We start from the raw sequence: 24298 nt of genomic DNA, 5'->3' as shown, positions 1-24298 counted from the left end.
CACATTCAAAATGTCTAATAATGCCTGAAGAAGTGCATCTTCGAGAGTTTTCCTGAAAAAAAAGACATTTGGTAAGGTTTGGAAAAACAAAATTTGATTTGTTACTCAATTTGACAGTAATGTACTTAGAATCCTGAGATAATGCGAAAAAAGCAATAAAAATGTATTCAAACATAACTTCTAAACAACACATGCAAAATGGCTAATAATGCCTAGAGATATGTTTTTTGGTTAGTTGTACTAGAAAAATGATCTTTTATAAGGTTTGCAAAGACACAAGTTAGTTTTTTTATTCAATATAACAGTGTAACTGTCATACTAAATATGAAAGGTTTATAATCATAACTCCAAAACCATATAAGAAATTTGTCTTAAAAAGCCTTTAATATTGAATCTATGTGAGTTTTAGCAGAATCAGGTATTTTGGAAAGAATCACAAATACAAATATTAGATTTTACTGGCCTCATATTGGTCACACTCAAAATGACAGTTTTTGAAACATAACTCCAAAAATACACTTGCAAAATGTCTAATAATGCCTGAAGAAATGCATATTCGAGAGTTTTCCAAAAAAAAACATTTGGTAAGGTTTGCAAAAACAAAATTTGATTTGTTACTCAATTTGACAGTAATGTACTTAGAATCCTGAGATAATGCGAAAAAAGCAATAAAAATGTATTCAAACATAATTCCTAATCCAAACCTGCAAAATGTCTAAAAATGCCTGTGATATTGAATACATGTGAGTTTTACTAGATACAGTTGTTTTTCAATGGTTTGCAAATACAAAAATGAGGTTTTACTCAATATGACTGTATACTGTAACACTCAATATGACAGTTATTTAAACATAACTCCTACACCACACATGAAAAATGGCCAATAATGCCTGAAATAATGCATCTTTGGGAGTTTTACTCGAAACATATGCTTTTTTAAATCTTGCAAATGCAAAAAGTAGTTTTTAATCAATATGACTATAATAGTCTTAGAATCCTGAGATAATGCGAAAAAAGCAATAGAAATGTATTCACACATAACTTCTAAACAACACATGCAAAACTGCTAATAATGCCTAGAGATATGTTTTTTTGTTAGTTGTACTAGAAAAATTATCTTTTGTAAGGTTTGCAAAGACACAAGTTAATTTTTTTATTCAATATAACAGTGTAACTGTCATTCTAAATATGAAAGGTTTATAATGATAACTCCAAAACCAAATATGACATTTGTCTTAAAAAGCCTTTAATATTGAATTTATGTAAGTTTTAGCAGAATCAGGTATTTTGGAAAGAATCACAAATACAAATATTAGATTTTACTGGCCTCATATTGGTCACACTCAAAATGACAGTTTTTGAAACATAACTCCAAAAATACACATTCAAAATGTCTAATAATGCCTGAAGAAATGCATCTTCGAGAGTTTTCCTGAAAAAAAAGACATTTGGTAAGGTTTGGAAAAACAAAATTTGATTTGTTACTCAATTTGACAGTAATGTACTTAGAATCCTGAGATAATGCGAAAAAAGCAATAAAAATGTATTCAAACATAACTTCTAAACAACACATGCAAAATGGCTAATAATGCCTAGAGATATGTTTTTTGGTTAGTTGTACTAGAAAAATTATCTTTTATAAGGTTTGCAAAGACACAAGTTAGTTTTGTTATTCAATATAACAGTGTAACTGTCATACTAAATATGAAAGGTTTATAATCATAACTCCAAAACCATATAAGAAATTTGTCTTAAAAAGCCTTTAATATTGAATCTATGTGAGTTTTAGCAGAATCAGGTATTTTGGAAAGAATCACAAATACAAATATTAGATTTTACTGGCCTCATATTGGTCACACTCAAAATGACAGTTTTTGAAACATAACTCCAAAAATACACATGCAAAATGTCTAATAATGCCTGAAGAAATGCATATTCGAGAGTTTTCCCAAAAAAAACATTTGGTAAGGTTTGCAAAAACAAAATTTGATTTGTTACTCAATTTGACAGTAATGTACTTAGAATCCTGAGATAATGCGAAAAAAGCAATAAAAATGTATTAAAACATAATTCCTAATCCAAACCTGCAAAATGTATAAAAATGCCTGTGATATTGAATACATGTGAGTTTTACTAGATACAGTTGTTTTTCAATGGTTTGCAAATACAAAAATGAGGTTTTACTCAATATGACTGTATACTGTAACACTCAATATGACAGTTATTTAAACATAACTCCTACACCACACATGAAAAATGGCTAATAATGCCTGAAATAATGCATCTTTGGGAGTTTTACTCGAAACATATGCTTTTTTAAATCTTGCAAATGCAAAAAGTAGTTTTTTACTCAATATGACTATAATAGTCTTAGAATCCTGAGATAATGCGAAAAAAGCAATAAAAATTTATTCACACATAACTTCTAAACAACACATGCAAAATGGCTAATAATGCCTAGAGATATGTTTTTTGTTAGTTGTACTAGAAAAATGATCTTTTGTAAGGTTTGCAAAGACACAAGTTAATTTTTTTATTCAATATAACAGTATAACTGTCATACTAAATATGAAAGGTTTATAATGATAATTCCAAAACCAAATATGACATTTGTCTTAGAAAGCCTTTAATATTGAATTTATGTAAGTTTCAGCAGAATCAGGTATTTTGGAAAGAATCACAAATACAAATATTAGATTTTACTGGCCTCATATTGGTCACACTCAAAATGACAGTTTTTGAAACATAACTCCAAAAATACACATGCAAAATGTCTAATAATGCCTGAAGAAATGCATCTTCGAGAGTTTTCCAGAAAAAAAACATTTGGTAAGGTTTGCAAAAAAAAAATATGATTTGTTACTCAATTTGACAGTAATGTACTTAGAATCCTGAGATAATGCGAAAAAAGCAATAAAAATGTATTAAAACATAATTCCTAATCCAAACCTGCAAAATGTCTAAAAATGCCTGTGATATTGAATACATGTGAGTTTTACTAGATACAGTTGTTTTTCTATGGTTTGCAAATACAAAAATGAGGTTTTACTCAATATGACTGTATACTGTAACACTCAATATGACAGTTATTTAAACATAACTCCTACACCACAAATGAAAAATGGCTAATAATGCCTGAAATAATGCATCTTTGGGAGTTTTACTCGAAACATATGCTTTTTTAAATCTTGCAAATGCAAAAAGTAGTTTTTTACTCAATATGACTATAATAGTCTTAGAATCCTGAGATAATGCGAAAAAAGCAATAGAAATGTATTCACACATAACTTCTAAACAACACATGCAAAATGGCTAATAATGCCTAGAGATATGTTTTTTTGTTAGTTGTACTAGAAAAATGATTTTTTGTAAGGTTTGCAAAGACAAATGTTAATTTTTTTATTCAATATAACAGTGTAACTGTCATACTAAATATGAAAGGTTTATAATGATAACTCCAAAACCAAATATGACATTTGTCTTAAAAAGCCTTTAATATTGAATTTATGTAAGTTTTAGCAGAATCAGGTATTTTGGAAAGAATCACAAATACAAATATTAGATTTTTCTGGCCTCATATTGGTCACACTCAAAATGACAGTTTTTGAAACATAAGTCCAAAAATACATATGCAAAATGTCTAATAATGCCTGAAGAAATGCATCTTCGAGATTTTTCCAGAAAAAAAACATTTGGTAAGGTTTGCAAAAACAAAATTTGATTTGTTACTCAATTTGACAGTAATGTACTTAGAATCCTGAGATAATGCGAAAAAAGCAATAAAAATGTATTCAAACATAATTCCTAATCCAAACGTGCAAAATGTCTAAAAAGGCCTGTGATATTGAATACATGTGAGTTTTACTAGATACTGTTGTTTTTCAATGGTTTGCAAATACAAAAATGAGGTTTTACTCAATATGACTGTATACTGTAACACTCAATATGAAAGTTATTTAAACATAACTCCTACACCACACATGAAAAATGGCTAATAATGCCTGAAATAATGAATCTTTGGGAGTTTTACTCGAAACATATGCTTTTTTAAATCTTGCAAATGCAAAAAGTAGTTTTTTACTCAATATGACAATAATAGTCTTAGAATCCTGAGATAATGCGTAAAAAGCAATAAAAATGTATTCACACATAACTTCTAAACAACAGATGCAAAATGGCTAATAATGCCTAGAGATATGTTTTTTTGTTAGTTGTACTAGAAAAATGATCTTTTGTAAGGTTTGCAAAGACACAAGTTAATTTTTTTATTCAATATAACAGTGTAACTGTCATACTAAATATGAAAGGTTTATAATCATAACTCCAAGACCAAATTTGACATTTGTCTTAAAAAGCCTTTAATATTGAATTTATGTAAGTTTTAGCAGAATCAGGTATTTTGGAAAGAATCACAAATACGAATATTAGATTTTACTGGCGTCATATTGGTCACACTCAAAATGACAGTTTTTGAAACATAACTCCAAAAATACACATGCAAAATGTCTAATAATGCCTGAAGAAATGCATCTTCGAGAATTTTCCTGGAAACAAAAGACATTTGGTAAGGTTTGCAAAAACAAAATTTGATTTGTTATTCAATTTGACAGTAATGTACTTAGAATCCTGAGATAATGCGAAAAAAGCAATAAAAATGTATTCAAACATAATTCCTAATCCAAACGTGTAAAATGTCTAAAAATGCCTGTGATATTGAATACATGTGAGTTTTACTAGATACAGTTGTTTTTCAATGGTTTGCAAATACAAAAATGAGGTTTTACTCAATATGACTGTATACTGTAACACTCAATATGACAGTTATTTAAACATAACTCCTACACCACACATGAAAAATGGCTAATAATGCCTGAAATAATGCATCTTTGGGAGTTTTACTCGAAACATATGCTTTTTAAATCTTGCAAATGCAAAAAGTAGTTTTTTACTCAATATGACTATAATAGTCTTAGAATCCTGAGATAATGCGAAAAAAGCAATAAAAATGTATTCAAACATAACTTCTAAACAACACATGCAAAATGGCTAATAATGCCTAGAGATATGTTTTTTTGTTAGTTGTACTAGAAAAATGATCTTTTATAAGGTTTGCAAAGACACAAGTTGGTTTTTTTATTCAATATAACAGTGTAACTGTCATACTAAATATGAAAGGTTTATAATCATAACTCCAAAACCAAATATGACATTTGTCTTAAAAAGCCTTTAATATTGAATTTATGTAAGTTTTAGCAGAATCAGGTATTTTGGAAAGAATCACAAATACAAATACTAGATTTTACTGGCCTCATATTGGTCACACTCAAAATGACAGTTTTTGAAACATAACTCCAAAAATACACATGCAAAATGTCTAATAATGCCTGAAGAAATGCATCTTCGAGAGTTTTCCTGAAAAAAAAGACATTTGGTAAGGTTTGCAAAAACTAAATTTGATTTGTTACTCAATTTGACAGTAATGTACTTAGAATCCTGAGATAATGCGAAAAAAGCAATAAAAATGTATTCAAACATAATTCCTAATCCAAACGTGCAAAATGTCTAAAAATGCCTGTGATATTGAATACATGTGAGTTTTACTAGATACAGTTGTTTTTCAATGGTTTGCAAATACAAAAATGAGGTTTTACTCAATATGACTGTATACTGTAACACTCAATATGACAGTTATTTAAACATAACTCCTACACCACACATGAAAAATGGCTAATAATGCCTGAAATAATGCATCTTTGGGAGTTTTACTCGAAACATATGCTTTTTTAAATCTTGCAAATGCAAAAAGTAGTTTTTTACTCAATATGACTATAATAGTCTTAGAATCCTGAGATAATGCGAAAAAAGCAATAAAAATGTATTCAAACATAACTTCTAAACAACACATGCAAAATGGCTAATAATGCCTAGAGATATGTTTTTTGGTTAGTTGTACTAGAAAAATGATCTTTTATAAGGTTTGCAAAGACACAAGTTAGTTTTTTTATTCAATATGACAGTGTAACTGTCATACGAAATATGAACGGTTTATAATCATAACTCCAAAACCATATATGTGTATTTTGGGAGTTATGTTTAAAAAACTGTCATTTTGAGTGTGACCAATATGAGGCCAGTAAAATCTAATATTTGTATTTGTGATTCTTTCCAAAATACCTGATTCTGCTAAAATTAACATTGATTCAATATTAAAGGCTTTTTAAGACAAATTTCATATTTGGTTTTGGAGTTATGATTATAAACCTTTCATATTTAGTATGACAGTTACACTGTTATATTGAATAAAAAAACTAACTTGTGTCTTTGCAAACCTTATAAAAGATCATTTTTCTAGTACAACTAACAAAAAAACATATCTCTAGACATTATTAGCCATTTTGCATGTGTATTTTTGGAGTTATGTTTCAAAAACTGTCATTTTGAGTGTGACCAATATGAGGCCAGTAAAATCTAATATTTGTATTTGTGATTCTTTCCAAAATACCTGATTCTGCTAAAACTCACATAGATTCAATATTAAAGGCTTTTTAAGAAAAATTTCATATTTGGTTTTGGAGTTATGATTATAAACCTTTCATATTTAGTATGAAAGTTACACTGTTATATTGAATAAAAAAACTAACTTGTGTCTTTGCAAACCTTATAAAAGATAATTTTCTAGTACAACTAACAAAAAAACATATCTCTAGGCATTATTAGCCATTTTGCATGTGTTGTTTAGAAGTTATGTTTGAATACATTTTTATTGCTTTTTTCGCATTATCTCAGGATTCTAAGACTATTATAGTCATATTGAGTAAAAAACTACTTTTTGCAATTGCAAGATTTAAAAAAGCATATGTTTCGAGTAAAACTCCCAAAGATGCATTATTTCAGGCATTATTAGCCATTTTTCATGTGTGGTGTAGGAGTAATGTTTAAATAACTGTCAAATTGAGTGTTACAGTATACAGTCATATTGAGTAAAACCTCATTTTTGTATTTGCAAACCATAGAAAAACAACTGTATCTAGTAAAACTCACATGTATTCAATATCACAGGCATTTTTAGACATTTTGCAGGTTTGGATTAGGAATTATGTTTGAATACATTTTTATTGCTTTTTTCGCATTATCTCAGGATTCTAAGTACATTACTGTCAAATTGAGTAACAAATCAAATTTTGTTTTTGCAAACCTTACCAAATGTCTTTTTTTTTCAGGAAAACTCTCGAAGATGCATTTCTTCAGGAATTATTAGACATTTTGCATGTGTATTTTTGGAGTTATGTTTCAAAAACTGTCATTTTGAGTGTGACCAATATGAGGCCAGTAAAATCTAATATTTGTATTTGTGATTCTTTCCAAAATACCTGATTCTGCTAAAACTTACATAAATTCAATATTAAAGGCTTTTTAAGACAAATGTCATATTTGGTTTTGGAGTTATCATTATAAACCTTTCATATTTAGTATGACAGTTACACTGTTATATTGAATAAAAAAATTAACTTGAGTCTTTGCAAACCTTACAAAAGATCATTTTTCTAGTACAACTAACAAAAAAACATATCTCTAGGCATTATTAGCCATTTTGCATGTGTTGTTTAGAAGTTATGTGTGAATACATTTTTATTGCTTTTTTCGCATTATCTCAGGATTCTAAGACTATTATAGTCATATTGAGTAAAAAACTACTTTTTGCATTTGCAAGATTTAAAAAAGCATATGTTTCGAGTAAAACTCCCAAAGATGCATTATTTCAGGCATTATTAGCCATTTTTCATGTGTGGTGTAGGAGTTATGTTTAAATAACTGTCATATTGAGTGTTACAGTATACAGTCATATTGAGTAAAACCTCATTTTTGTATTTGCAAACCATTGAAAAACAACTGTATCTAGTAAAACTCACATGTATTCAATATCACAGGCATTTTTAGACATTTTGCACGTTTGGATTAGGAATTATGTTTGAATACATTTTTATTGCTTTTTTCGCATTATCTCAGGATTCTAAGACTAGTCTAGTCATATTGAGTAAAATACTACTTTTTGCATTTGCAAGATTTAAAAAAGCATATGTTTCGAGTGAAACTCCCAAAGATGCATTATTTCAGGCATTATTAGCCATTTTTCATGTGTGGTGTAGGAGTTATGTTTCAAAAACTGTCATATTGAGTGTTAGTTACAGTATACAGTCATATTGAGTAAAACCTCATTTTTGTATTTGCAAACCATTGAAAAACAACTGTATCTAGTAAAACTCACATGTATTCAATATCACAGGCATTTTTAGACATTTTGCACGTTTGGATTAGGAATTATGTTGGAATACATTTTTATTGCTTTTTTCGCATTATCTCAGGATTCTAAGTACATTACTGTCAAATTGAGTAACAAATCAAATTTTGTTTTTGCAAACCTTACCAAATGTTTTTTTTTCAGGAAAACTCTTAAAGATGCATTTTTTAAGGCATCATTAGACATTTTGCATGTGTATTTTTGGAGTTATGCTTCAAAAACTGTCATTTTGAGTGTGACCAATATGAGGCCAGTAAAATCTAATATTTGTATTTGTGATTCTTTCCAAAATACCTGATTCTGGTAAAACTTACATAAATTCAATATTAAAGGCTCTTAAAGACAAATTTCATATTTGGTTTTGGAGTTATGATTATAAACCTTTCATATTTAGTATGACAGTTACACTGTTATATTGAATAAAAAAACTAACTTGTGTCTTTGCAAACCTTACAAAAGATCATTTTTCTAGTACAACTAACAAAAAAACATATCTCTAGCTATTATTAGCCACTTTGCATGTGTTTTTTAGAAGTTATGTTTGAATACATTTTTATTGCTTTTTTCGCATTATCTCAGGATTCTAAGACTATTATAGTCATATTGAGTAAAAAACTACTTTTTGCATTTGCAAGATTTAAAAAAGCATATGTTTCGAGTAAAACTCCCAAAGATGAATTATTTCAGGCATTATTAGCCATTTTTCATGTGTGGTGTAGGAGTTATGTTTAAATAACTGTCATAGTGAGTGTTACAGTATACAGTCATATTGAGTAAAACCTAATTTTTGTATTTGCAAACCATAGAAAAACAACTGTATCTAGTAAAACTCACATGTATTCAATATCACAGGCATTTTTAGACATTTTGCACGTTTGGATTAGGAATTATGTTTGAATACATTTTTATTGCTTTTTTCGCATTATCTCAGGATTCTAAGTACATTACTGTCAAATTGAGTATCAAATCAAATTTTGTTTTTGCAAACCTTACCAAATGTTTTTTTTCAGGAAAACTCTAGAAGATGCATTTTTTAAGGCATCATTAGACATTTTGCATGTGTATTTTTGGAGTTATGCTTCAAAACTGTCATTTTGAGTGTGACCAATATGAGGCCAGTAAAATCTAATATTTGTATTTGTGATTCTTTCCAAAATACCTGATTCTGGTAAAACTTACATAAATTCAATATTAAAGGCTCTTAAAGACAAATTTCATATTTGGTTTTGGAGTTATGATTATAAACCTTTCATATTTAGTATGACAGTTACACTGTTATATTGAATAAAACAACTAACTTGTGTCTTTGCAAACCTTACAAAAGATCATTTTTCTAGTACAACTAACAAAAAAACATATCTCTAGCTATTATTAGCCACTTTGCATGTGTTTTTTAGAAGTTATGTTTGAATACATTTTTATTGCTTTTTTCGTATTATCTCAGGATTCTAAGACTATTATAGTCATATTGAGTAAAAAACTACTTTTTGCATTTGCAAGATTTTAAAAAGCATATGTTTCGAGTAAAACTGCCAAAGATGAATTATTTCAGGCATTATTAGCCATTTTTCATGTGTGGTGTAGGAGTTATGTGTAAATAACTGTCATAGTGAGTGTTACAGTATACAGTCATATTGAGTAAAACCTCATTTTTGTATTTGCAAACCATAGAAAAACAACTGTATCTAGTAAAACTCACATGTATTCAATATCACAGGCATTTTTAGACATTTTGCACATTTGGATTAGGAATTATGTTGGAATAAATTTTTATTGCTTTTTTCGCATTATCTCAGGATTCTAAGTACATTACTGTCAAATTGAGTATCAAATCAAATTTTATTTTTGCAAACCTTACCAAATGTTTTTTTTTCAGTAAAACTCTCGAAGATGCATTTCTTCAGGCATTATTAGACATTTTGCATGTGTATTTTTGGAGTTATGTTTCAAAAACTGTCATTTTGAGTGTGACCAATATGAGGCCAGTAAAATCTAATATTTGTATTTGTGATTCTTTCCAAAATACCTGATTCTGCTAAAACTTACATAAATTCAATATTAAAGGCTTTTTAAGACAAATTTCATATTTGGTTTTGGAGTTATGATTATAAACCTTTCATATTTAGTATGAAACTTACACTGTTATATTGAATAAAAAAAACTAACTTGTGTCCTTGCAAACCTTACAAAAGATCATTTTTCTAGTACAACTAACAAAAAAACATATCTTTAGCTATAATTAACCATTTTGCATGTGTTGTTTAGAAGTTATGTTTGAATACATTTTTATTGCTTTTTTCGCATTATCTCAGGATTCTCAGACTATTATAGTCATATTGAGTAAAAAACTACTTTTTGCATTTGCAAGATTTAAAAAAGCATATGTTTCGAGTAAAACTCCCAAAGATGCATTATTTCAGGCATTATTAGCCATTTTTCATGTGTGGTGTAGGAGTTATGTGTAAATAACTGTCATATTGAGTGTTACAGTATACAGTCATATTGAGTAAAACCTCATTTTTGTATTTGCAAACCATAGAAAAACAATTGTATCTAGTAAAACTCACATGTATTCAATATCACAGGCATTTTTAGACATGTTGCACGTTTGGATTAGGAATTATGTTGGAATACATTTTTATTGCTTTTTTCGCATTATCTCAGGATTCTAAGTACATTACTGTCAAATTGAGTATCAAATCAAATTTTGTTTTTGCAAACCTTACCAATTTTTTTTTTTCAGGAAAACTCTTGAAGATGCATTTTTTAAGGCATCATTAGACATTTTGCATGTGTATTTTTGGAGTTATGCTTCAAAAACTGTCATTTTGAGTGTGACCAATATGAAGCCAGTAAAATCTAATATTTGTATTTGTGATTCTTTCCAAAATACCTGATTCTGGTAAAACTCACATAAATTCAATATTAAAGGCTTTTTAAGACAAATTTCATATATGGTTTTGGAGTTATGATTATAAACCTTTCATATTTAGTATGACTGTTACACTGTTATATTGAATTAAAAAAACTAACTTGTGTCTTTGCAAACCTTACAAAAGATCATTTTTCTAGTACAACTAACAAAAAAACATATCTCTAGCTATTATTAGCCATTTTGCATGTGTTGTTTAGAAGTTATGTTTGAATACATTTTATTGCTTTTTTCGCATTATCTCAGGATTCTCAGACTATTATAGTCATATTGAGTAAACAACTACTTTTTGCATTTGCAAGATTTAAAAAAGCATATGTTTCGAGTAAAACTCCCAAAGATGCATTATTTCAGGCATTATTAGCCATTTTTCATGTGTGGTGTAGGAGTTATGTTTAAATAACTGTCATATTGAGTGTTACAGTATACAGTCATATTGAGTAAAACCTCATTTTTGTATTTGCAAACCATAGAAAAACAACTGTATCTAGTAAAACTCACATGTATTCAATATCACAGGCATTTTTAGACATTTTGCACGTTTGGATTAGGAATTATGTTGGAATACATTTTTATTGCTTTTTTCGCATTATCTCAGGATTCTAAGTACATTACTGTCAAATTGAGTAACAAATCAAATTTTGTTTTTGCAAACCTTACCAAATGTTTTTTTTTTCAGGAAAACTCTCGAAGATGCATTTCTTCAGGAATTATTAGACATTTTGCATATGTATTTTTGGAGTTATGTTTCAAAAACTGTCATTTTGAGTGTGACCAATATGAGGCCAGTAAAATCTAATATTTGTATTTGTGGTTCTTTCCAAAATACCTGATTCTGCTAAAACTTACAAAAATTCAATATTAAAGGCTTTTTAAGACAAATTTCATATTTGGCTTTGGAGTTATGATTATAAACCTTTCATATTTAGTATGACTGTTACACTGTTATATTGAATAAAAAAAAACTAACTTGTGTCTTTGCAAACCTTACAAAAGATCATTTTTCTAGTACAACTAACAAAAAAACATATCTCTAGCTATTATTAGCCATTTTGCATGTGTTGTTTAGAAGTTATGTTTGAATACATTTTATTGCTTTTTTCGCATTATCTCACGATTCTCAGACTATTATAGTCATATTGAGTAAACAACTACTTTTTGCATTTGCAAGATTTAAAAAAGCATATGTTTCGAGTAAAACTCCCAAAGATGCATTATTTCAGGCATTATTAGCCATTTTTCATGTGTGGTGTAGGAGTTATGTTTAAATAACTGTCATATTGAGTGTTACAGTATACAGTCATATTGAGTAAAACCTCATTTTTGTATTTGCAAACCATAGAAAAACAACTGTATCTAGTAAAACTCACATGTATTCAATATCACAGACATTTTTAGACATTTTGCACGTTTGGATTAGGAATTATGTTGGAATACATTTTTATTGCTTTTTTCGCATTATCTCAGGATTCTAAGTACATTACTGTCAAATTGAGTAACAAATCAAATTTTGTTTTTGCAAACCTTACCAAATGTTTTTTTTTCAGGAAAACTCTCGAAGATGCATTTCTTCAGGAATTATTAGACATTTTGCATGTGTATTTTTGGAGTTATGTTTGAAAAACTGTCATTTTGAGTGTGACCAATATGAGGCCAGTAAAATCTAATATTTCTACTTGTGATTCTTTCCAAAATACCTGATTCTGGTAAAACTTACATAAATTCAATATTAAAGGCTCTTAAAGACAAATTTCCTATTTGGTGATGGAGTTATGATTATAAACCTTTCATATTTAGTATGACAGTTACACTGTTATATTGAATAAAAAAAAACTAACTTGTGTCATTGCAAACCTTACAAAAGATCATTTTTCTAGTACAACTAACCAAAAAACATATCTCTAGGCATTATTAGCCATTTCGCATGTGTTGTTTAGAAGTTATGTGTGAATACATTTTTATTGCTTTTTTCGCATTATCTCAGGATTCTAAGACTATTATAGTCACATTGAGTAAAACACTACTTTTTGCACTTGCAAGATTTAAAAAAGCATATGTTTCGAGTAAAACTCCCAAAGATGCATTATTTCAGGCTTTATTAGCCATTTTTCATGTGTGGCGTAGGAGTCATGTTTAAATAACTGTCATATTGAGTGTTACAGTATACAGTCATATTGAGTAAAACCTCATTTTTGTATTTGCAAACCATAGAAAAACAACTGTATCTAGTAAAACTCACATGTATTCAATATCACAGGCATTTTTAGACATTTTGCACGTTTGGATTAGGAATTATGTTGGAATACATTTTTATTGCTTTTTTCGCATTATCTCAGGATTCTAAGTACATTACTGTCAAATTGAGTATCAAATCAAATTTTGTTTTTGCAAACCTTACCAAATGTTTTTTTTCAGGAAAACTCTTGAAGATGCATTTTTTAAGGCATCATTAGACATTGTGCATGTGTATTCCTGGAGTTATGCTTCAAAAACTGTCATTTTGAGTGTGAGAAATATGAGGCCAGTAAAATCTAATATTTGTATTTGTGATTCTTTCCAAAACACCTGATTCTGCTAAAACTTACATGAATTAAATATTAAAGGCTTTTTAAGACAAATTCCACATTGGGTTTTGGAGTTATGATTATAAACCTTTCATATTTAGTATGAAAGTTACACTGTTATATTGAATAAAAAAACTAACTTGTGTCTTTGCAAACCTTACAAAAGATCATTTTTCTAGTACAACTAACCAAAAAACATATCTCTAGGAATTATTAGCCATTTTGCATGTGTTGTTTAGAAGTTATGTTTGAATACATTTTTATTGCTTTTTTCGCATTATCTCAGGATTGTAAGACTATTATAGTCACATTGAGTAAAACACTACTTTTTGCACTTGCAAGATTTAAAAAAGCATATGTTTCGAGTAAAACTCCCAAAGATGCATTATTTCAGGCATTATTAGACATTTTTCATGTGTGGTGTTGGAGTTATGTTTAAATAACTGTCATATTGAGTGTTACAGTATACAGTCATATTGAGTAAAACCTCATTTTTGTATTTGCAAACCATAGAAAAACAACTGTATCTAGTAAAACTCACATGTATTCAATATCACAGGCATTTTTAGACATTTTGCACGTTTGGATTAGGAATTATGTTGGAATACATTTTTATTGCTTTTTTCGCATTATCTCAGGATTCTAAGTACATTACTGTCAAATTGAGTATCAAATCAAATTTTGTTTTTGCAAACCTTACCAAATGTTTTTTTTCAGGAAAACTCTTGAAGATGCATTTTTTAAGGCATCATTAGACATTGTGCATGTGTATTCCTGGAGTTATGCTTCAAAAACTGTCATTTTGAGTGTGAGAAATATGAGGCCAGTAAAATCTAATATTTGTATTTGTGATTCTTTCCAAAACACCTGATTCTGCTAAAACTTACATGAATTAAATATTAAAGGCTTTTTAAGACAAATTCCACATTGGGTTTTGGAGTTATGATTATAAACCTTTCATATTTAGTATGAAAGTTACACTGTTATATTGAATAAAAAAACTAACTTGTGTCTTTGCAAACCTTACAAAAGATCATTTTTCTAGTACAACTAACCAAAAAACATATCTCTAGGAATTATTAGCCATTTTGCATGTGTTGTTTAGAAGTTATGTTTGAATACATTTTTATTGCTTTTTTCGCATTATCTCAGGATTGTAAGACTATTATAGTCACATTGAGTAAAACACTACTTTTTGCACTTGCAAGATTTAAAAAAGCATATGTTTCGAGTAAAACTCCCAAAGATGCATTATTTCAGGCATTATTAGACATTTTTCATGTGTGGTGTTGGAGTTATGTTTAAATAACTGTCATATTGAGTGTTACAGTATATTGAGTAAAACCTAATTTTTGTATTTGCAAACCATAGAAAAACAACTGTATCTAGTAAAACTCACATGTATTCAATATCACAGGCATTTTTAGACATTTTGCACGTTTGGATTAGGAATTATGTTGGAATACATTTTTTTTGCTTTTTTCGCATTATCTCAGGATTCTAAGTACATTACTGTCAAATTGAGTATCAAATCAAATTTTGTTTTTGCAAACCTTACCAAATGTTTTTTTTTTCAGGAAAACTCTTGAAGATGCATTTTTTAAGAAATCATTAGACACTTTGCATGTGTATTTTTGGAGTTATGCTTCAAAAACTGTCATTTTGAGTGTGACCAATATGAGGCCAGTAAAATCTAATATTTGTATTTGTGATTCTTTCCAAAATACCTGATTCTGCTAAAACTTACATAAATTCAAAATTAAAGGCTCTTAAAGACAAATTTCATATTTGGTTTTGGAGTTATGATTATAAACCTTTCATATTTAGTATGACAGTTACACTGTTATATTGAATAAAAAAACTAACTTGTGTCTCTGCAAACCTTACAAAAGATAATTTTTCTAGTACAACTAACCAAAAACATATCTCTAGGCACTATTAGCCATTTTGCATGTGTTTTTTAGAAGTTATGTTTGAATACATTTTTATTGCTTTTTTTGCATTATCTCAGGATTCTAAGACTATTATAGTCATATTGAGTAAAAAACTACTTTTTGCATTTGCAAGATTTAAAAAAGCATATGTTTCGAGTAAAACTCCCAAAGATGCATTATTTCAGGCATTATTAGCCATTTTTCATGTGTGGTGTAGGAGTTATGTTTAAATAACTGTCATATTGAGTGTTACAGTATACAGTCATACTGAGTAAAACCTCATTTTTGTATTTGCAAACCATAGAAAAACAATTGTATCTAGTAAAACTCACATGTATTCAATATCACAGTCATTTTTAGACATTTTGCACGTTTGGATTAGGAATTATGTTGGAATACATTTTTATTGCTTTTTTCGCATTATCTCAGGATTCTAAGTACATTACTGTCAAATTGAGTAACAAATCAAATTTTGTTTTTGCAAACCCTACCAAATGTTTTTTTTCAGGAAAACTCTCGAAGATGCATTTCTTCAGGAATTATTAGACATTTTGCATGTGTATTTTTGGAGTTATGTTTCAAAAACTGTCATTTTGAGTGTGACCAATATGAGGCCAGTAAAATCTAATATTTGTATTTGTGATTCTTTCCAAAATACCTGATTCTGCTAAAACTTACATAAATTCAAAATTAAAGGCTCTTAAAGACAAATTTCATATTTGGTTTTGGAGTTATGATTATAAACCTTTCATATTTAGTATGACAGTAACACTGTTATATTGAATAAAAAAACTAACTTGTGTCTCTGCAAACCTTACGAAAGATCATTTTTCTAGTACAACTAACCAAAAAACATATCTCTAGGCATTATTAGCCATTTTGCATGTGTTGTTTAGAAGTTATGTTTGAATACATTTTTATTGCTTTTTTCGCATTATCTCAGGATTGTAAGACTATTATAGTCACATTGAGTAAAACACTACTTTTTGCACTTGCAAGATTTAAAAAAGCATATGTTTCGAGTAAAACTCCCAAAGATGCATTATTTCAGGCATTATTAGACATTTTTCATGTGTGGTGTAGGAGTTATGTTTAAATAACTGTCATAGTGAGTGTTACAGTATACAGTCATATTGAGTAAAACCTCATTTTTGTATTTGCAAACCATAGAAAAACAACTGTATCTAGTAAAACTCACATGTATTCAATATCACAGGCATTTTTAGACATTTTGCACGTTTGGATTAGGAGTTATGTTGGAATACATTTTTATTGCTTTTTTCGCATTATCTCAGGATTCTAAGTACATTACTGTCAAATTGAGTATCAAATCAAATTTTGTTTTTGCAAACCTTACCAAATGTTCTTTTTCAGGAAAACTCTTGAAGATGCATTTTTTAAGGAATTATTAGACATTTTGCATATGTATTTTTGGAGTTATGTTTCAAAAACTGTCATTTTGAGTGTGACCAATATGAGGCCAGTAAAATCTAATATTTGTATTTGTGATTCTTTCCAAAATACCCGATTCTGCTAAAACTTACATAAATTAAATATTAAAGGCTTTTTAAGACAAATTTCATATTTGGTTTTGGAGTTATGATTATAAACCTTTCATATTTAGTATGACAGTTACACTGTTATATTGAATAAAAAAACTAATTTGTGTCTTTGCAAACCTTACAGAAGATCATTTTTTTCTAGTACAACTAACAAAAAAACATATCTCTAGGCATTATTATCCATTTTGCGTGTGTTGTTTAGAAGTTATGTTGGAATACATTTTTATTGCTTTTTTTCGCATTATCTCAGGATTCCAAGTACATTACTGTCAAATTGAGTATCAAATAAAATTTTGTTTTTGCAAACCTTACCAAATGTTTTTTTTCAGGAAAACTCTTGAAGATGCATTTTTTAAGGCATCATTAGACATTTTGCATGTGTATTTTTGGAGTCATGCTTCAAAAACTGTCATTTTGAGTGTGACCAATATGAGGCCAGTAAAATCTAATATTTGTATTTGTGATTCTTTCCAAAATACCTGATTCTGCTAAAACTTACATAAATTCAATATTAAACGCTTTTTAAGACAGATTTCATATTTTGTTTTGGAGTTATGATTATAAACCTTTCATATTTAGTATGAAAGTTACACTGTTATATTGAATAAAAAAACTAACTTGTGTCTTTGCAAACCTTACAAAAGATAATTTTTCGAGTACAACTAACCAAAAAACATATCTCTAGGCATTATTAACCATTTTGCATGTGTTGTTTAGAAGTTATGTTTGAACACATTTTTATTGCTTTTTTCGCATTATCTCAGGATTGTAAGACTATTACTATTACAATATAATATTTTTGATCATTATTTGGGTATTTGTTATGTTGTGTTTATGTTTTATTACAGTGAGGATGTTTTCCTGAAATGTGTTTATCATTCTTGTTCGATGTGGGTTCACAGTGTGGTGCATATTTGTAACAGTGTTAAAGTTGTTTGTACAGCCACCGTCAGTGTGACCTGTGTGGCTGTTGACCAAGTATATCTTGCAGTCACTATCATATGCACAACAATACCGTGCACATCACATGTCTCTATTGGCACGCTTATGATTTGGTGAATGAGCGTACAAAAAAAGCCCACCGCGGTACTACTTGTCATATTCGCCCTGCCAAGCTTTGAGTCAATCCAATATGAGGGTAGTGAAATTATCGGGGTGAAATGGTGGGATTGGTAAGTACGTTGCTAGGTTGGGATAGCGATTCATGCAAGGTTAACCCACTTTTTATCAATTTCCTGCATCCAGTGGCCCACCGGTAAAGTGAATGAGACACCCCTGATCCTAACAATTCAGAAAAAAATCTGTTAAACAATGGTATTTTTCTGTGGAACCGCCAGCTTTGTCACTTCACTAAAGGTGATTGATCGTAATAATTTGGAAAAACTCTTTAGAATAAAGGTATTTTTCTGCAGAACTGTTTGCATTGTCACTTTATTAAAGGTGGTTGATCTTAATAATTTTGTAAAAATCTGTAAAATTACGATATTTCTCCCCAAAACATTTCATGAAAATTTCTGTAAATATAATGTTTTGATCATTATTTGGTTTACAATGTTTTACTTTAATTGTATGGTTTTTGTTTGGCAGCCGTAGCTGCCAGTAAATGACCATTTTTTTACAGAATTTATTTTTACAGTTTTTTCAAAGATACAAATTTTTTTTTTTTATTCGATATAACAGTATTACTGTCATACTAAATATGAAAGGTTCATAAACATAACTCCAAAACCAAACATGAAATCTGTCTAAAAAAGCCTGTAATATTGACTTTATGTGAGTTTTACCTGAATTAGGTATTTTGGAAAGGTTCACAAATACAAAAATTTGGTTTTACTGGCCTCACATTGGTCACACTCAATAAGACAGTTTTTGAACCATATCTCCAAAAATACACATGCAAAATTACAAAAAAATGCCTGAAGAAATGTATATTTGTGAGGTTTACTGGAAAAAAAACATTTTGTAAGGTTTACAAAAACAAAAAGAAATGTTTTACCCAATTTGACAGTAATGTACTTAAAATCCTGAGATAATGCAAAAAGAGCAATAAAAATGTATTCCAACATAATTCCTAATCCAAACGTGCAAATTGTCTAAAAATGCCTGTGATATTGGATCCATGTGAGTTTTACTAGATACAGTTGCTTTTCTATGGTTTGCAAATACACAAATTAGGTTTTATTCAATATGACTGTATACTGTAACACTCAATATGACAGTTACTTAAACATAACTCCTACACCACACATGAAAAATGGCTAATAATGCCTGAAATAATGCATCTTTGGGAGTTTTACTCGAAACGATTGCTTTTTTAAATCTTTGCAATGCAAAAAATTGTTGTTCTACTCAATATGACTATAATGTTCTTAGAATCCTAAGATAATACAAAAAAGCAATAAAAATGTTTTCAAACATAACTTCTATAAAACACTTGCAAAATGGCTAATAATGCCTAGAGACATGTATTTTCGTTAGTTGTACTAGAAAAATGATCTTTTGTGAGGTTCAAAAAGACTCAACTTAGTTTTTTTATTCAATATAACAGTGTAACTGTCATACTAAATATGAAAGGTTTATAATCTTAACTCCAAAACCATATAAGAAATTTCTCTAAAAAAAGTCTGTAATATTGAATTTATGTGAGTTTTAGAAGAATCAGTCATTTTGGAAAAGTTCACAAATACAAAAATTAGGTTTTACTGGCCTCATATTGATCACACTCAAAATGACAATTTTGAAACATAACTCCAAAAATATGCATGCAAAATGTCTAATAATGCCTGAAGAAATGTATCTTTGAGAGTTTTCCTGGAAAAAAAACATTTGGTAAGGTTTGAATAAACAAAAAGTACTTAGAATCCTGAGATAATACGAAAAAAAGCAATACAAATGTATTCCAACATAATTCCCAATCCAAACGTGCAACATGTCTAAAAAGGCCTGTGATATTCAATAAATGTGAGTTGTACTAGATACAATTGTTTTTCTATGGTTTGCAAATACAAATTTAGGTTTTACTCAATATGAATGTATACTGTAACACTAAATATGACAGTTATTTAAACAATTCCTAGACCACACATGAAAAATGACTAATAATGCCTGAAATAATGCATTGTTGTGAGTATTACTCGAAACATGTGCTTTTTTAAATGTTGCAATTGCAAAATGTATTTTTTTACTCAATATGACTATAATGTTCTTTGAATTCTGAGATAATGCGAAAAAAAGCAATAAAATTGTATTCAAACATAACTTCCAAACAACACATGCAAAATGGCTAATAATGACGAGAGATATGAATTTGTGTTAGATGTACTAGAAAAATTATCTTTTGTAAGGTTATCAAAGACACAAGTTAGTTTTTTTGTTCAATATAACAGTATAACTGTCATACTAAATATGAAAGGTTTAAAATCATAACTCCAAAACCAAACATTAAATCTTCCTAAAAAAAAGCCTGTAATATTGAATGTATGTTAGTTTTAGCAGAATCATGTATTTTGGAAAGGTTCACACATACAAAAATTGGGTTTTACCGGCCTCATATTGGTCACACTCATAATGACAATTTTGAAACATAACTCCAAAAGTAGAAATGTAAAATGTCTAATAATGCCTGAAGAAATGTATCTTTGAGAGTTTTCCTGAAAAAAAATATTTGGTAAGGTTTGCAAAAAAAAAAAAAATTTTTTTACTAAATTTGACAGTAATGTACTTAGAATCCTGAGAAAATAAGAAAAAAGCAATACAAATGTATTCCAACATAATTCCTAATCCAAACTGGCAAAATGTCTAAACATGCCTGTGGTAATGAAAAATGTGAGTTTTTTTTCTATAGTTTGCAAATAAAAAAATGAGATATTACTCAATATGACTGTATACTGTAACACTCAATATGACAGTTATTTAAACATAACTCCTACACCACACATGAAAAATGGCTAATAATGCCTGAAATAATGCATCTTTGGGAGTTTTACTCGAAACATATGCTTTTTTAAATATTGCAAATGAAAAAAGTATTTTTTTACTCAATATGACTATAATAGTCTTAGAATCCTGAGCTACATCCAGCGGCCTGTGAAGCAGAGGAGTCTAGTAGCAGCGGGGGCCGTCTACGGAGCAGACGCCAGCGGTGTGATCGGAAATGCGGATGTCGAGCGGGGCTAAAAACAAAGCAGAAGGCTAATCCCCACAGAACACCACTTCCCTCCATCCTGAAGACGGATTTAAATGGAAAATGCGAGACTACTGGTCTGGGTAAGGAGTCAGTTAAATTAGAACACGTTTTTTCTGCTTTGAGTGTTTCAGAGTTGGACATGTGTTTTACTGAGGTGGCTAACTATGATGCGTGCAGTTTATCAAAGCAACAAACAAACAATCGGAAAATCCCCGTTACTGAGGTGGCTAACCATGATGCGTGCAGTTTATCAAAGCAACAATCAAACAATCGGAAAATTCCTGTCGTATCAATTCCTAGATATGGTCGTAACTATACTAAATGCACTGGGCATAATAAACACAACATCATTAATATTGCTACTACGGATAATTTGATCAAAAACTCCCTAAAACAGCCCACTACCTATAATATAGGTTTTTTAAACATAAGATCATTGTCTCCCAAAACGTTATTAATTAATGATATTATCAGAGACAACAATCTTAACGTCATCGGTCTCAGCGAAACCTGGCTTAAACCAAATAACTTTTTTGCGCTAAATGAGGCATGTCCTCCTAACTTTACACATGCGCATATTGCCCGTCCGCTTAAAAGGGGTGGGGGGGTCGCACTAATATACAACGAAAACTTTAACCTTAGTCCTAACATAAATAATAAATATAAATCGTTTGAGGTGCTTACTATGAAGTCTGTCACACCGCTGCCTCTACACCTGGCTGTTATCTACCGCCCCCCAGGGCCCTATTCGGACTTTATCAATGAATTCTCAGAGTTCGTTGCTGATCTAGTGACACACGCCGATAATAAAATCATAATGGGGGACTTTAATATCCATATGGCACCATTCCCAAAGTATGTGGGCTCTATTGATAACCTCACTAACAACTTTAACGACACCCTGCGCGAAACCATTGATAACATAGGACCGCTAAAGTTAAAAAAGGCTCCAAAAAAGCGCACCCCGTGGTTTACAGAAGAAACTAGAGCTCAGAAATTATTATGTAGAAAGCTGGAACGCAAATGGCGCACGACTAAACTTGAGGTGCACCATCAAGCATGGAGTGATGGTTTAATAACTTATAAACGCATGCTTACCTTAGCTAAAGCTAAATATTACTCAAATCTCATCCACCGTAATAAAAACGATCCTAAATTTTTGTTTAGTACGGTAGCATCGCTAACCCAACAAGGGACCCCTTCCAGTAGCTCAACCCACTCAGCTGATGACTTTATGCAATTCTTTAGTAAGAAAATTGAAGTCATTAGAAAGGAGATTAAAGACAATGCGTCCCAGCTACAACGGGGTTCTATTAACACTGATACGATGGTATATACGGCGGATACTGCCCTCCAAAATAGTTTCTCTCGTTTTGAGGAAATAACATTAGAGGAATTGTTACAACGTGTAAATGGAATAAAACAGACAACATGCTTACTTGACCCTCTTCCTGGGAAACTGATCAAGGAGCTCTTTGTATTATTAGGTCCATCAGTGCTAAATATTATAAACTTATCACTCTCCTCGGGCACTGTTCCCCTAGCATTCAAAAAAGCGGTTATTCATCCTCTTCTTAAAAGACCTTACCTCGATCCTGACCTCATGGTAAACTACCGACCGGTGTCTCACCTTCCCTTTATTTCAAAAATCCTTGAAAAAATTGTTGCGGAGCAGTTAAATGAACACTTAGCGTCTAACAATCTATGTGAAACCTTTCAATCCGGTTTCAGAGCAAATCCCTCCACGGAGACAGCCCTCGCAAAAATGACTAATGATCTATTGCTAACGATGGATTCTGATGCGTCATCTATGTTGCTGCTCCTCGATCTTAGCGCTGCTTTCGATACCGTCGATCATAATATTTTATTAGAACGTATCAAAACACGAATTGGTATGTCAGACTTAGCCCTGTCTTGGTTTAACTCTTATCTTACTGATAGGATGCAGTGTGTCTCCCGTAACAATGTGACCTCGGACTACGTTAAGGTAACGTGTGGAGTTCCCCAGGGTTCGGTCCTTGGCCCTGCACTCTTCAGCATCTACATTGTGCCGCTAGGTGACATCATACGCAAATACGGTGTTAGCTTTCACTGTTATGCTGATGACACCCAACCCTACATGCCCCTAAAGCTGACCAACACGCCGGATTGTAGTCAGCTGGAGGCGTGTCTTAATGAAATTAAACAATGGATGTCCGCTAACTTTTTGCAACTCAACGCCAAAAAAACGGAAATGCTGATTATCGGTCCTGCTAGACACCGAACTCTATTTAATAATACAACTCTAACATTTGACAACCAAACAATTAAACAAGGCGACACGGTAAAGAATCTGGGTATTATCTTCGACCCAACTCTCTCCTTTGAGGCACACATTAAAAGCGTTACTAAAACGGCCTTCTTTCATCTCCGTAATATCGCTAAAATTCGCTCCATTCTGTCCACTAAAGACGTTGAGATCATTATCCATGCGTTTGTTACGTCTCGCCTCGACTACTGTAACGTATTATTTTCGGGTCTCCCCATGTCTAGCATTAAAAGATTACAGTTGGTACAAAATGCGGCTGCTAGACTTTTGACAAGAACAAGAAAGTTTGATCACATTACGCCTGTACTGGCTCACCTGCACTGGCTTCCTGTGCACTTAAGATGTGACTTTAAGGTTTTACTACTTACGTATAAAATACTACACGTTCTAGCTCCATCCTATCTTGCCGATTGTATTGTACCATATGTCCCGGCAAGAAATCTGCGTTCAAAGGACTCCGGCTTGTTAGTGATTCCCAAAGGCCAAAAAAAGTCTGCGGGCTACAGAGCGTTT

Source organism: Nerophis ophidion, linkage group LG08, assembly GCF_033978795.1.
Source record: "Nerophis ophidion isolate RoL-2023_Sa linkage group LG08, RoL_Noph_v1.0, whole genome shotgun sequence".
Lineage (NCBI taxonomy): Eukaryota > Metazoa > Chordata > Actinopteri > Syngnathiformes > Syngnathidae > Nerophis > Nerophis ophidion.
This window is presented reverse-complemented; position numbering follows the sequence as displayed.